Below are 15,462 nucleotides of genomic sequence, written 5' to 3' on the forward strand. Positions count from 1 at the left end.
AGATGACACGCTTTTAACCACACATTTAAATATGTAAACCTATCACGATTCAAACATAAAAATGATGTTTTACAAGTGGGGCCCACACGACCCAAAATACAAGTTTAATACAAATTATGAGTTTCGACCACCAAAAAGTTTAAGTACCAAACTACACTATGAGCATGGCGTTTGAGATTAAACTACCCACGTCTCGGTCAAACTCCCAAAAGTCAACACATCCAAAAGCGTCCCCTAACGAGGCGGGATCTCTAATCCAAGATGATGCCCTTACCCTTGTCCACAACCGAACCTATAAAAAGGTAAACAACGAGAGGGTAAGAAAAGCTTAGTGAATGCAATAATTATACGAATACATATATAATTATACTTACTTGCATACACTTACACAATACCGCAAACATGCTAGCAAACACAATTAGCTTATCGTCAAAATTACAAACTATCAATCTCCAATACCACGAGCTAGCATAACAACCGCATATAAATATAACTCGAATAATATAATATGCTTACAATACAAATAACCATGGTTAACCAATAGTACAAGGGAACGGCGCTCGCGAAAACGACATCGATGTTCACAAAATCCGTTAGGGCACTTAACACCTTGCACCACTAACCCCTAGGGTGGCACCTTAACACCTCGGCACTTCACCCCGAGTGGCATCTTAACACCTCGATGCTTCACTTATTATTTTACGGAGTGGTGTCTTAACACCTCGACACTACACTCCTAGGTGGCATCTTAACACCTCGATGCTACACCCGAGTGGCATTTTAACACCTTGATGCTACCCTCTTCACGTGAAATGTGGTGTCTTAACACCTCGACACTACACATTTCATGCTACAACAAATAGATATATTATATACCTACGCATATAATTATTCCACTCACCTCAAAGTCTTGTGAAAAGATACCCGAGCTTGCGAAACCTCAATGTAACGTACCTAATCACATTATACATATTATTAAATGCAAACTCAAGTTGGTCAACCAATTCTTTCACCATTTTAAAGCCATTTTGACCCAAAGTGCAATTTCAACCCATTTTACACCATTAACCCTAATAATGGGTTAACTTCACCAAAAACCCTAACTCTAGCCAATTATGGTCTTATTACATTTTTAAATCACAAGGTTAACTCATTTTCACACATGCAAGACCATTTAGGTCATTAAAGACCCATTTGACCCATTTCAAGGTCAACACACCCATTTAGGTCATCCATGCCCAATTAACACCCATTTACATATCATTAAGGTGTTCTAGTTCTTTAACTAACTAATTAGGTTCATAAACATAATTTAATACTTGAAAACCCTAATTGGTCATCTTTGAGTCTTCATGATCCAATTTCACCCAAAACCCCCAAATTACTAACAAGTGGGTTTTGTGTGCATCACTAACCCAAACCCTAACCCTTAATGCAATTAAAGTAAGAATCTATATTTTAGAACTTACCAACACAATCACTACGTAGCTAGCGACTAGATGAATTACTTTAGAACTCGCACCAAGACTCGATTCGACTTCCTTCTTCCTTTAATAGAGTTTTCTCACTCTAGAACCTCCTCTCTCTCTAAACTTGAATGGAAGATGATAAGGTGGTTGTGAATGGAGTGAATGAGGCTCCCAAACTGATCTAAGGCATTAAATTTGGACCCCAAAGTGATTTTACCAAAATGCCCTCAAAATATCTAATTAAAAGAAGAGGGGAATCTGTCGTAGACAGATGGCGCGGCGCGCCATATAGCCGCGCGGCGCGCGACACCCCCAGTTCAGAATTCTTCCTTGCTTTAAATATACACAACAAAACCCCGTTTCAAGTATCGCAAATACACTTATATACACTGCAATTATTCGGGTCTTACACCAAGAGGGCAATAAGGTGGGTGGAAGGGATCGCCTTCTTCTTGTCTCCAATGATTTAGTAGACTACGAACCCATCAGATGAATTGAGGATGGCTGATTGGTTGATTCATTCTGGTGACACTGCTTTCAGAGCTTAAGTGAAATTCCATATTAGAATCCGAGGGACTTGAACTAGTGGCGACTTCCATCTTGTATGGTTAGATAAAGAGTTTTTTATATGAAATGATTTTCGGATATCGGATGATATTCTAATTACATAGAATACCTATATATAGCACAGAAGATCCCGTAGATTACGGAGGAACTTAAGGAAATGTGTCAGACATGGTCTAATATGATGGGATATGAATTTGTCTGTACACCATCTATGCAATAATTTCCATAAGACGTGTCGAGACTGAACATGATTGGTAGATATTTTTCGACAAATAATGGTAAGCAAAAATTTTTACATGCAGACCAAGTTCAAGTCTAGACTCATTAATGTAACCTAACAACTACTAGGTCGAAGTCCAGACTCACTAATGTATCCTAACAACTATCTGTTAGACACACTAATGCAAGACCTGGTTCGCTAATACCACCGCTCTGATACCACATGTCATACCCCGTCCAAAATCTTCCTGAACGAACACAATAACATATGGTACCATCGCGATGAACTGATGTCTATATGCCATGAACGACTCCATGTAATATGAGCAAATGTACAGCGAAAGATTTCTTTCATACCTGAGAATAAACATGCTTTAAAGTGTCAACCAAAAAGTTGGTGAGTTCATAGGTTTATCATAAACAATCATTTCCATTATTTTAATAGACCACAAGATTTCTATTTCCAATTCCCATAAATAAACATCCCATACATAGAGATAAAAATCATTCATATGGATTGAACACCTGTTAACCGACATTCACAAGATGCATATAAGAATATCTCCATCATTCCGGGACTCCCTTCGGACATGATATAAATTTCGAATTACTAAAGCATCCGGTACTTTGGATGGAGCTTGTTGGGCCCGATAGATCTACCTTTAGGATTCGCGTCAATTAGTAGATCGATTTACTAATTCTTAGGCTACCAAGCAAAAAGGGGCATATTTGATTTCGATCATTCAACCATATAATATAGTTTCGATTACTTGTGTCTATTTCGTCAAACATTTATAAAAGCGTATGTATTCTCAATCCCAAAAATACATATTGCAAAAGCATTTAAAAAAGGGAGCAAATGAAACTCACCATACTAGATTTTGTAGTAAAAATACATATGACGACATTGAACAAGTATAGAGTTGGTCTTGAATTCACGAACCTATATCAAGTATATATATTAACACCTATAGTTATAATCAAACAGATTTATATATATTATAAATGTTATCTTGATAAATTTTGTGTTTCATATATTTGTTTTATATACTTTATAAAAAAAATCGATGTTTAAAAAAAATTAATATAGTTATATTATATGTAGTAAATATAGTTTTATCTAACTAATAGCTATTTGATAAAATAATGTTAATAATAATAAATAAAAAGTTGTTTTATTTTATAATAATAATAGTAATTATAATAATAACTATAATATCTCTAATACTTTTACTAATAATGAAAATAATAATGTTATTAATAACAATAATAATTCTTATAATAATAATAATAATAAGAATAATAATAAGAATAATAATAATAATAATAATAATAATAATAATAATAATAATAATAATAATAATAATAATAATAATAATAATAATATAAATAATATAAATATCATAACAATACCTAAAATAAATAAGATATCAATTGGGGAAAAAACTTGAACCCAATCTATGGCCTGTATGCTGATTTGTTGTAGTTTGTTGAAGATGATGGTGATAATTGAATCAGTAAAACGTTAGCAGCTGTAGCAGGTGGTTTGTTAGGTGTTTATATGGTGGTTTCGATGATGTAACAAGTGGCGGTTTGGTTAATTTATAACTTGGTGCAAACAGAAACGAGAAGGTACTACAGTAGCATCACAATATAGTGAATAGTAATATTAAAATAGCTGTTGTGATTGGTGATTGAAAGGTATCGGATTAACATAGTAAAATAGTCAACAAACTAAACAAGTAATTGCAGCACTTTAGTAACATGGTTTGGTGGTGATTTCAACAAGTTAGGAATAGGAGAGATAGGTGGTTCTCGTGGGTTTTGATCGGAGATGGTGGTGACTACAACATGGTGGCGGTGGTGATGTTTTGAACAAAAAAAAGGTGATCGTGGGTGGCATTTGGTAGCAGAGGTGGTTCAAAAAGGTGCACATTTATATGGTGGTCGTGTGGGTTAAGTGACGATGGTGGTGAGTTGGTGTATGATCACAACTCCAATAGAAAAGGGATCAAGAAGAAAGTAGAGAACAAGAAAAATTATATGATATTAATGATCGAAGGTTTCATAATTAGAGGGAATTGAAAGTATGATAATTTGTTATGTTGTCTTTCATCAAATCAGTATATATATATATATATATATATATATATATATATATATATATATATATATATATATATATATATATATATATATATATATATATATATATATATATATATATATATATATATATATATAATATGATAACATGATGGGATTGTAAACAGAAATATGCAAAGACAATATACTAACTCCAAATATTGTAATAATCTCAATCAACAATAGTACCCAATTTGTTATGGATTTCAATCAGCAAACAGGAAAATTGATAAAGGCGACGGGGATGCGTAACAAACAGATCTTATATTTATTTATTATTATTATTATTATTATTTAATATCTTTAGTATTAATAATTAATAATTATATAAATAATAATAATATTTGTTAATATAAAAAATTAATAATAATAGTTTTGATATCACAAATTGGTATTAATACCTATTTATTTACATATAATGAAATATTATAAATTTCTATATATAACATTCATAAATTTCTTATTCTACAATATTCATATATATATATATATATATATTTATGTATAGAAATTATATATACTACATATATTATCCTACAATTGTTAATGTATACGTATTCGTTTATTAACTTTGTTAATCAAAAGAATATTTTTAATTAATGTATTCAAAACTTTTAAAATATATAACTATATATATATTCTAAAATATTATATATATAATTATTACTTAACATGTCTTTACTACATAAATGAATATACTACTTGCATATTTTTTAAACAATTATATTTAACATCATTATATATATTTTCAAGTAATATTCATATATGTATATACGTATGTATGTATGTATGTATATATATATATATATATATATATATATATATATATATATATATATATATATATATATATATATATATATATATATTTACAAATAGTCGTTCGTGAATCGTCGAAACTGGTAGAGGTTAAATGAATTCATAAAATAGTTCAAATAATTTGAGACTTGATTTAGTAGACTTTGCTTATCGTGTTGAAATTATATAAATATTAGGTTTAAATTTGGTCAGAAATTTCCGGGTCGTCACATAATCAGAGGGAAACTATTGTTGTTTGTAGCAAGTCTACCGGGGTTGCTCTTTATAATGCCATTGTTTGGATGGATATTAGAACCAGTTCAATTTGCAGGTAAATTAAAATTAATTCCCATTGAAAATCACGATTTGTGATTCATACCCACTTTGTTTCTATTGAGAAAGTTGTAAACTTTTTTTTTTTGTTAACTGATTGTTTTCTTTATGATTGTAAAATTTGTATTGAACACCTGCTATGTAAGATTTAAGGGTGGCAAAATGGGTTGTTGTAGATTATAATAAAAAAGATTATTTAAGATCACTTTTTTTTTATTATTATAAACTGCCAAATGAGTGTTCAAATAATTATTTTCTTGTTGCCCACTGGATCTTGATCTGAATCACTCTTCTATTATGTTATGATTGTGATGATCACCCTTTTTCTAGAAAATAGGATGGCAAAATGGGTTGGTCGGGTCGCTTTAATAGAGGGTTAAGCCATTTTCATAATGGGTGTAACCATCTGTACAAACAGGAATATGATTGCAGAAACTATATCTTTTAAAATATTAATGTAATTAAAAATAATTTCAGTAGGGTGTAAATGATTAAGCATATTTGTGTATCATTAAATTCCATATTTTGCAGGAGGCTTGAAAAAGAATTATCAGGTGGAATAACCCATTTTTTGCAATCATGTGGCTTACCTATCAGCACATATTTTAGTGCACTCAAGCAGTTATGGCTACTAGAATACATTAAACATGTGAAAGAAGCTGTTAATAAAGTCAGATGCCCTTTTTGGAACCAAGATTCATGGTTAAATTGGTACTTAACGGGAGGTAATAATGACAGTTTACATGTCACTGATGTCTGCATCAGGAATCATGCTTATGATTTATGAACTTTAAAACAATTAATTGGGATGAATCGACGTTGTAAACATAAAAGATTCAAAAAACATTCTACCAAAAATTGTAAATAATGCTGAAGTTATTGGGAATGTAGCAAAATATTGGGTGAATCCTGGTGTCCCTATTTCGGGATGTTTAGGTGATCAACGTACATGCAGCCATGTTGGGTCAATCTTGTAAAAAAGGCGAGGCGAAAAGTACTTACGGAAAGGGTGCTTTTATTCTTTTTAATACAGGTAAGGATGTGAGTCAAAGCACGGTTTGCTGACCACTTTATCTTTTAAGATTGGAAAAGATGCACCTACAATTTATGCTCTCGAGGGCTCGATTGCATTTGCTGGTGCAGCCGTTCAATGGCTAAAGGTTGGAAAAGAATAACCGGCTTTTAACGGATTAATTACACCTTGGTTGCGTGATGATGCTCGCGGGGTGTTAATTGGGATTACGCGGTTTACAAATAAGTCTCATATTGCTCGGGCTGTTCTTAAAAGTATGTGTTTTCTGGTGAAAGACGTGTTGGACTCGTTGCATAAAGATGCAGGTGAGAAAGGGTAAAGCAAAAATGGAAAGGGAGAGTTCTTGCTTAGAGTGGATGGAGGTGCGACACTTAATAATATGCTCATGCATATTCAGGTATGTGTTGGGTACATGGTGAAATGGTTTTGGGTCAAAAACGGTTTTTTCTGTCTACACCTTAGGTTAATGTCAGATTCTTTGAACCGAAATATTTTATTTACTTCTGTAATTATGAATGATTAGCGTTTCAGACCGTCAAATATGAAATATGATGTAGCAAATTATACATTTTTTAGAATAGTCTAATTTTCTGAATAGTAAAATGGGTCAAAAGTGTTTGTTTAGCAAACTTATCCTGTACATACTCTTGACCCATTTGACTTTGATTAAATTTTGACCCATTTGACTTGTTTGACGTATTTTATTTTACTCGTTTGGGATTATGAGTACCCCTGCATCAACCCGTTCATAAGTGAATTGATTAAACTGAATTTGCAGGCTGACTTGTTGGGCAAGCCGGTGGTATGAGACCAGCAGACATAGAGACAACAACACTTGTTGCAATGTATGTAGCTTTTAATCCCGCATTGAATGATGAATTGAGGACAAAGAAAGTGGTCTCTTGGTGCAAAGCTAAAAGCAGTTAAAAGAACTTTTGATCTGGCTGATTTGTGTCTCTAAACCATATTTTTGTTCAGTTTCATAGTATCTACACATATCCTATCATATTATATCCTATCCTACTTCCTACTATACATTAAAAGAGAGTAATTATTAAGTAATAATTATTTCTAAAATTCCTTTTTAAACCATTAGATCAAGAATTGACAATCTAATACCCTTTAATCCAAAGGTCTATATACATCTTCTATCACTATTAGGTAATAAATCACTATTAGGTAATATAAATTCGACTCATTTATGTTTGTTTTCTGTCGATAACATGTGACAATAAGTTTTGAAGGAGTTGTATTCCTTACACAATTCAAATGGAATGAAACTGATGAATTTCATATGAAGCAACAACTGTTATCAAAATGAATCCTTCTATATGCATGTAACCTCAGAAAAACGGAGATGAAAATTAGGTATGAGTACACAGCTTACATTAGTTACTTCATTAGAATTTGAATGTTTTCCCTTTGCCTTATGATCACACTGTTATCAAAATGGTTAACGGTTGGTTACTTGAATGTTTAAAAAAATAAATGAATGAAGTGGGAAAAAATAGTTAAAAAGTTTTAAATTTTGTTTTTACGAGATTACCCCCCACGATGGGGGTAATTACAGAAATACCATTGTGAATAGTACCTTGCGTCACTGATAATGCTCCAAATGAACATATAATTAGGCGCAATATCATTCCAATATGTAAAGCTTTTAGTTACAATTGTTCTATTTTTAAATTGTAATCGTTTAAATAAATAAATGCGAAGACGAAGCACGAAGATTAAAGAATTGAAGAAAAAGTGCCACTAAAACTGAAAAAGGGTCCTTAAAGTCATAGTGCACTCAAAAGCGTCCTAAAAAGTGAGTTAAAAGACTTGCGCGGATTTTGGGAGTTAAAAATAATAATTTTTTGTGCAAATTACAAATTGCGAAACATAAAGTACAAGATATTAAAGCGTACGAAAAGACGTTCGAAAATCCGGAACCGAGACATAAACCGAGGATCAACGCGCGAGACAACGGACCTTAAATTACAAGTCTACTATGCACAAGAATATAATATAATTATATAAAATTATATATATGTATTTTATATATATATATATATATATATATATATATATATATATATATATATATATATATATATATATATATATATATATTAATTAAATCAAAGCCGCCCACGTTTTAGGCAAGAAAGTGACCTGATACAACTGGCCATGCGATCGCATGGCCAGGAAGAAGAATTATCATGCGATCGCATGAAGCAAAAAAGTTGGCCAAATGCTATAAATAGCCACGAATTCGGACGAGCAAAAACACACCTTCATATATTTCTTTCTCTCTTATGTAATATATATTTATATTATAATTTTAATTTTAATTTAAGTTAATTTTAATAATAAAGTTATGGTTTAGTTGGGTTATTGTGAGAAATGTTTTACGAGTTTTAAAGTCGAAACTCTGTCCGTGTAACACTACCCGATTAATAACCACTATAAGCTATGTTCTTCCTTTTTAAATTAATGTCTCGTAACTAAGTTATTATTATGCTTATTTGAGCCGAAGTAATCATGATGTTGGACTAAATATTAAGATGGGGTTATTGGATTTTGTACCATAATTTGGTTTTGGACAAAAGACCGACACTTGTGAACATTGGACTATAGGCTATTAATAGATGGGGGGTATTGTCTAATCGAATGACAATTCGTTGGAATCTGTCGAACCTATCTTCAAATTAGTTAATCTAATAACTATTAAATGATTATGCATGTCCTATTTAGTGACGTTTATACGACATCTTTTACAAATCATTTAATTTAATCAATTGGATTGGGTAATTTATTATTCATTATGGCCAAGTGAATAAATTAATGTATCATGGACTAATTATAACAGGGGTGGATTACATACAAGGGTAATTGGTGTAATTGTTAACAAAGTATTAAAACTTTAGATTATACACAGTCGATAACCTCGTGTAATCATTAAACAAAGTATTAAAACCTTGTTACAGTTCGAATCCCTAATTAGTTGGAATATTTGACTTCGGGAATAAGGTTAATTTGACGAGCATTTTATAATTATGATCGATGAACTATTATGGACAAAAACTAGATAGGTTTCAAATAATCCAGGACAAAGGACAATTAACCCAGAGTAATAAATTAAAATCAAAATGTCAAACATCATGGTTACGGAAGTTTAAATAAGCGTAATTGTGTTATTATACTTCATCGTACTTTTATTTACTGTCATTTTATTTATTGTCATTTTAATATTGTTATTTATTTTACGCATTTTAATTATCGTCATTCATCTTTACGCTTTATTTAAAATCAATAAACCGGTCATTAAACGGTAAAACCCCCCTTTTATAATAATATTACTACCTATATATAATTATATATATTTTATATAAATATAGTTTTATAAAATTATAGTACGTAATCACTAGCTCCCTGTGGAAGAAACCGGACTTACTAAAAACTACACTACTCTCGATTAGGTACACTGCCTATAAGTATTGTAGCAAGGTTTAGGTATATCCCATAAATAAATAATTAAAACTTGTGTAATTTGTATCGTATTTTGTAATAAAAATAATAGTATTTCGTACGCCACCTCGCACACATCAAGTTTTTGGCGCCACTGCCGGGAACTCGGTGAAAAACGCAATATTTATTAAAACTATATTTTTGAAAAAAAAAATATTATTTCTTATTTTGTAAAAATATTTTGTATTTATAATAAGTGTTAAAAAATAATATATATATATATATATATATATATATATATATATATATATATATATATATATATATATATATATATATATATATATATATATATATATATATATATAAGATTTTATATATAAAATTAAAAACTACTTTTATTTTTAAGATTTTAAAATATAAGTTTATTATATATTATATAAATATTTTCTATAAATTAAACTCATAAAAAAATAATAAAAACTTGGCCGAGCCGAAATTGAAGCCCAAAACTGATCTGGACTTCCTTCCCATGCGATCGCATGATCCGGAAGCCAGAATCTCATGCGACCGCATGAGCTGATCTGACAGGCCACATCCTTAAATGCATTTATTACTGTAGGGTTTATTATTAATTATTATTATCTTATTAGGGTTTTAATTAATTAACATATTTATATTTATAGTTTTAATATAATTTTTATTTTAAGTTTTAATTATTATTATTTACATATTTATATTAATACTTTTATATAAATAATATTTTTATAAAAAATTATATTTTTATAACTTTAATTTTCTTTTTATATTTTGTATCTTTTTATTCATATAAATTCTTAGTTTTTAATATTTGTCGTTCGTATATAGTTTTAAGTTTAGTTTTTGCCATAGTTATTTTTATATTTCTAGATTTTTAGGCTTTGCCGTAAAATCTCTTAAGTGCTTTTTCTTTAGATTAAGATTTAGGAGCTTTAGAATTTTTCGACGCAGTTTATAAATTTTAGTACTTTTTAAGTTATTGCCGTTTTGGATATAGAATTCTTTTAAGCTTTAATACCTTTAGATGCAAGTTTTAATTTTTAGTTTTTAGACTTTTTAAGTTTCGACGCTTTACTTTCTTATTATTATTTTTTGACTGTTTGTTTTTCGACGATTGTTTTTCGACTTTTATTTTTCGACGCGCTTTTTCTTTTTCATTTCTACGCTCTAGGTTTTAGGACATAGAATTTTCTTTATTTTCTTTAAATTTTGACTAAAAATTATTTTAAGCGATTAAATTGATAGACATCCAAATTTTCTGGTTCGTAGTAATAGTTGGATTTGTTAGTTGCGAGTTGTGGGATTCTGATTTAAAGGGTCCTGGCTACCTGCTGCATCTATTGGCTATTCGAAACGTGGGCAAAATCAGAAAAGTGTAAGAATTTGATAATTTATATAAATTTTATTTTTATAACTAATAGGATATTCAGTGAATGCGCGAGCAAAACGCTCACCACCTTTCATACGTTCACCACCTGTAACTCGATCAAGACATCTAGCCAATATAATCGCCGTTGATTTTCCTTTAGAATCATCATCTAGTCGAACAAGTTCTCCAACTCAAATTTCCGATAATTCATTTTTTGAACTCGACTTCAAAATCGAGAACCCGGAGGATATTTAAGGACAATTCCAAGATCCTGAACCACTAATCATTCCTCCTGAACCACAAACCGTTAAATCGGAATCTTCTAGTGATTCGGATTCAACAAATTCATGTTACTAATATGCAATAATGTACGTCCTTCATCCACAACTTAACCATCATTAACTACAATCTCTGCCTCGTTTTGTGACGACCCGGAAATTTCCGACCAAATTTAAACTTTAATCTTTATATTATTCCGACACGATAAGCAAAGTTTGTTAAGTTAAATCTCAAGAATTTTAAACTGTGTTCATACATTCATTATAACCTCGACCAAATTCCGATGATTCACGAACCGTTATATATAAATAGATATGTATATGTATATATATATTATAACTTGAGAATATTAATAAAGTATTAAACGTATAATACCTTACACGAACGTATTTGTTCCAATATGATTTTCGATGAAATTAAAAAAATATATTAAATGATTGAATTATCAGAAACATTGAATTATGATTACAAGTCTCTGTTGAGAGGTCCACTATGATTTGAGAAAATCTATTCCTCTTAACGATATTCAGAATAATTTGTAAAGCTATTTATAAATAAAAACAAAAAGTGTCATTTACGAAAGTTAGACAAAAGTTAGTGGAGAATTGATTTCCATAATATTCTATTAATTTAGTTTCAAAAGTACAAAAAACGTTTTCAGTTTAAAAAGAACTTTATTATTAAAATGTATATATCTTTTATAAATATCTAGAACCACTTTGACAACTCATTACTTAACTATTATGATAAAGATAACGATATTTATATTTTATTTTATTAAATATATATAACGATTTAAATTAATATTATATATACTTATACGCGTATTATACGTATATAGTTTTATACTTTTACTATACTTTAACTTTACCTTTACTTTACTTTTATTTTACTTTAACTTCAATAATTCATACTTTAATAATTCAATTTAATAATTCATACTTTAATAATTCACTTTAATAATTCATACTTTAATAATTCACTTTAATAATTTATATTTTAATAATTCACTTTAATAATTCAAAAATCTGTTATAAATAGAATTCAATAGGTTTCATTATTTCATAGAAACTTGAAAATATATTTCTCTAAACTCTCTCAATCGAATTACATATATATATTTTCTTTGTATTATTTCAAGATATTATTAGTATACATAAAATATTACGACGGAGTGCTGTCCGAGTGATTTCAAAATAGTTTTTTTGAATGAGTCGAAGTTAAGGAAATTATGGGTTATAGCTATGGAGGTGATGGGTATGGTTCATGGGTATGCTCGTGAGGTCAATCTAGTGTTTATCATCTCCGTTGCGTCTACGTACTTTCCTGCAATATTGAATCTCAATATTGATACGTTCGTGAATCCGAGTCCAACCTTGCATTTGTTAAATGACGTTATATGTATTTTTACTACGAAATACAATATTGTGAGTTTCATTTGCTCCCTTTTATATTTATTTTTGGGACTGAGAATACATGCGCTGTTTTTATAAATGTTTTACGAAATAGGCACAAGTACTAAAACTAATTCTACGTGGGTTTAAACCAGAAATATACCCTTAGCTTGGTAACATTAAACTACTTGTCTATGTACGGTAGGCGCGAATCCTAAAGATAGATCTATTGGGCCTGACAAACCCCATCCTGACTATGGGATGCTTTAGTACTTCGAGGTTATTTTAAACACACCTGATCTGGTGTACTTCAGAGGGTAAAACATGAACGTTAAGGCTTGTTACCGGGTGCCTACAACTTATAGAATACTTTTATACACTTGCGAGTGTACATATATTTATAAACGGAAATCTTGTGGTCTATTAATATATTGAAATGATTGTTATGATAAACCTATGAACTCACCAACCTTTTGGTTGACACTTTAAAGCATGTTTATTCTCAGGTATTAAAGAAATCTTCCGTTGTGCATTAGCTCATTTTAAGGATATTACTTGGAGTCATTCATGGCATATTTTGAAAGATGTTGCATTCGAGTCATTGAGTTCATCAAGATTATTATTAAGCCAATTATAGTTGGATGTATTATGAAATGGTGTGCATGCCGTCAACTTTCGTTGTAAAGAAAGTTTGTCTTTTAAAAACGAATGCAATGTTTGTAAAATATATCATATAGAGGTCAAATACCTTGCGATGTAATCAACTATTGTGAATCGTTTATAATGTATATGAACGGGTCATTTCAGTTGGTATCAGAGCGGTGGTCTTAGCGAACCAGGTCTGCATTAGTGTGTCTAACTGATAGTCGTTAGGATGCATTAGTGAGTCTGGACTTCGACCGTGTCTGCATGTCAAAAGTTTTGCTCATCATTTTTGTCAGAAATTATCTGCTTATCATTCTTAGTCTAGACACATCTTATTGCATTGATTGCATGAATAGTGTGTAGACAAAATTCATATCTTAGCGTATCTGCTAATTCATATCTTAGCGTATCTGTTACTGTAAACTTTGCCTGACATATTCCGTAAATTCCTCCGTAATCTACGAAACCTTTTGCTTTATATAATTAGAATACCACCTGATAGCCGGAAAATCATTTCATATCGAAAAATTCTTTATTCAATCGTACGAAATGGAATTCGTCATTAGTTCAAGTCCCTCGGATTCCGAAATAGAATCCCACTCAAGTTCCGAAAGCAGTGTAACTGGAATGGATCAACCAATTAGTCATCATCTATTCTGAATGAATTGGGGATGGGTTCGTAGCCTCCTTAATCATTGGAGACAAGAAGAAGGTGATCCCTTCCATCCACCACATTGCCCTCTTGGCGAAGAACCTGAAGCACTTACCGGCGAACCTATTCGAAACACCATTTTCTCTCTCATTTCCAGAGTATCTCGTCATGATTATATACTACACCAAATTCTAGATCTTATTTATCCGCTCATCCGAACCGACAATCACCCCGGTGTAATAGAAGAAGTCAACGAGCTTCGCGCTCGGGTAGTGGCTTTGGAGAATATGGTGCAAAGGTTACAAACACCAGCAGCAGCACCAACAACATAACCAGTACCACCATCAACAACATCAACAGTACCATTACCAGCACCAACAACTGAAATGTCCCGTTCTTATTGATTAAAAACGTTCCATATTAATTGATTTCGTTGCGAGGTTTTGACCTCTATATGAGACATTTTTCAAAGACTGCATTCATTTTTAAAACAAACCATAACCTTTATTTCATAGATAAAGGTTTTAAAAAGCTTTACGTAGATTATCAAATAATGATAATCTAAAATATCCTGTTTACACACGACCATTACATAATGGTTTACAATACAAATATGTTACAACAAAATAAGTTTCTTGAATGCAGTTTTTACACAATATCATACAAGCATGGACTCCAAATCTCGTCCTTATTTAAGTATGCGACAGCGGAAGCTCTTAATAATCACCTGAGAATAAACATGCTTAAAACGTCAACAAAAATGTTGGTGAGTTATAGGTTTAACCTATATATATCAAATCATAATAATAGACCACAAGATTTCATATTTCAATACACATCCCATACATAGAGATAAAAATCATTCATATGGTGAACACCTGGTAACCGACATTAACAAGATGCATATATAAGAATATCCCCATCATTCCGGGACACCCTTCGGATATGATATAAATTTCGAAGTACTAAAGCATCCGGTACTTTGGATGGGGTTTGTTAGGCCCAATAGATCTATCTTTAGGATTCGCGTCAATTAGGGTGTCTGTTCCCTAATTCTTAAATTACCA

General features: G+C 30.8%; 1 pseudogene; it reads left to right on the top strand.

The window, feature by feature from the left end:
- LOC139900188 (glycerol kinase-like) overlaps positions 1 to 7,525 on the top strand; it is a 37,596-nt pseudogene extending 30,071 nt beyond the window's left edge.
- Positions 7,526 to 15,462: the final 7,937 nt, after the last annotated feature.

The sequence above is a fragment of the Rutidosis leptorrhynchoides genome, chromosome 3 (assembly GCF_046630445.1).
Source record: "Rutidosis leptorrhynchoides isolate AG116_Rl617_1_P2 chromosome 3, CSIRO_AGI_Rlap_v1, whole genome shotgun sequence".
Taxonomy (NCBI): Eukaryota; Viridiplantae; Streptophyta; class Magnoliopsida; order Asterales; family Asteraceae; genus Rutidosis; species Rutidosis leptorrhynchoides.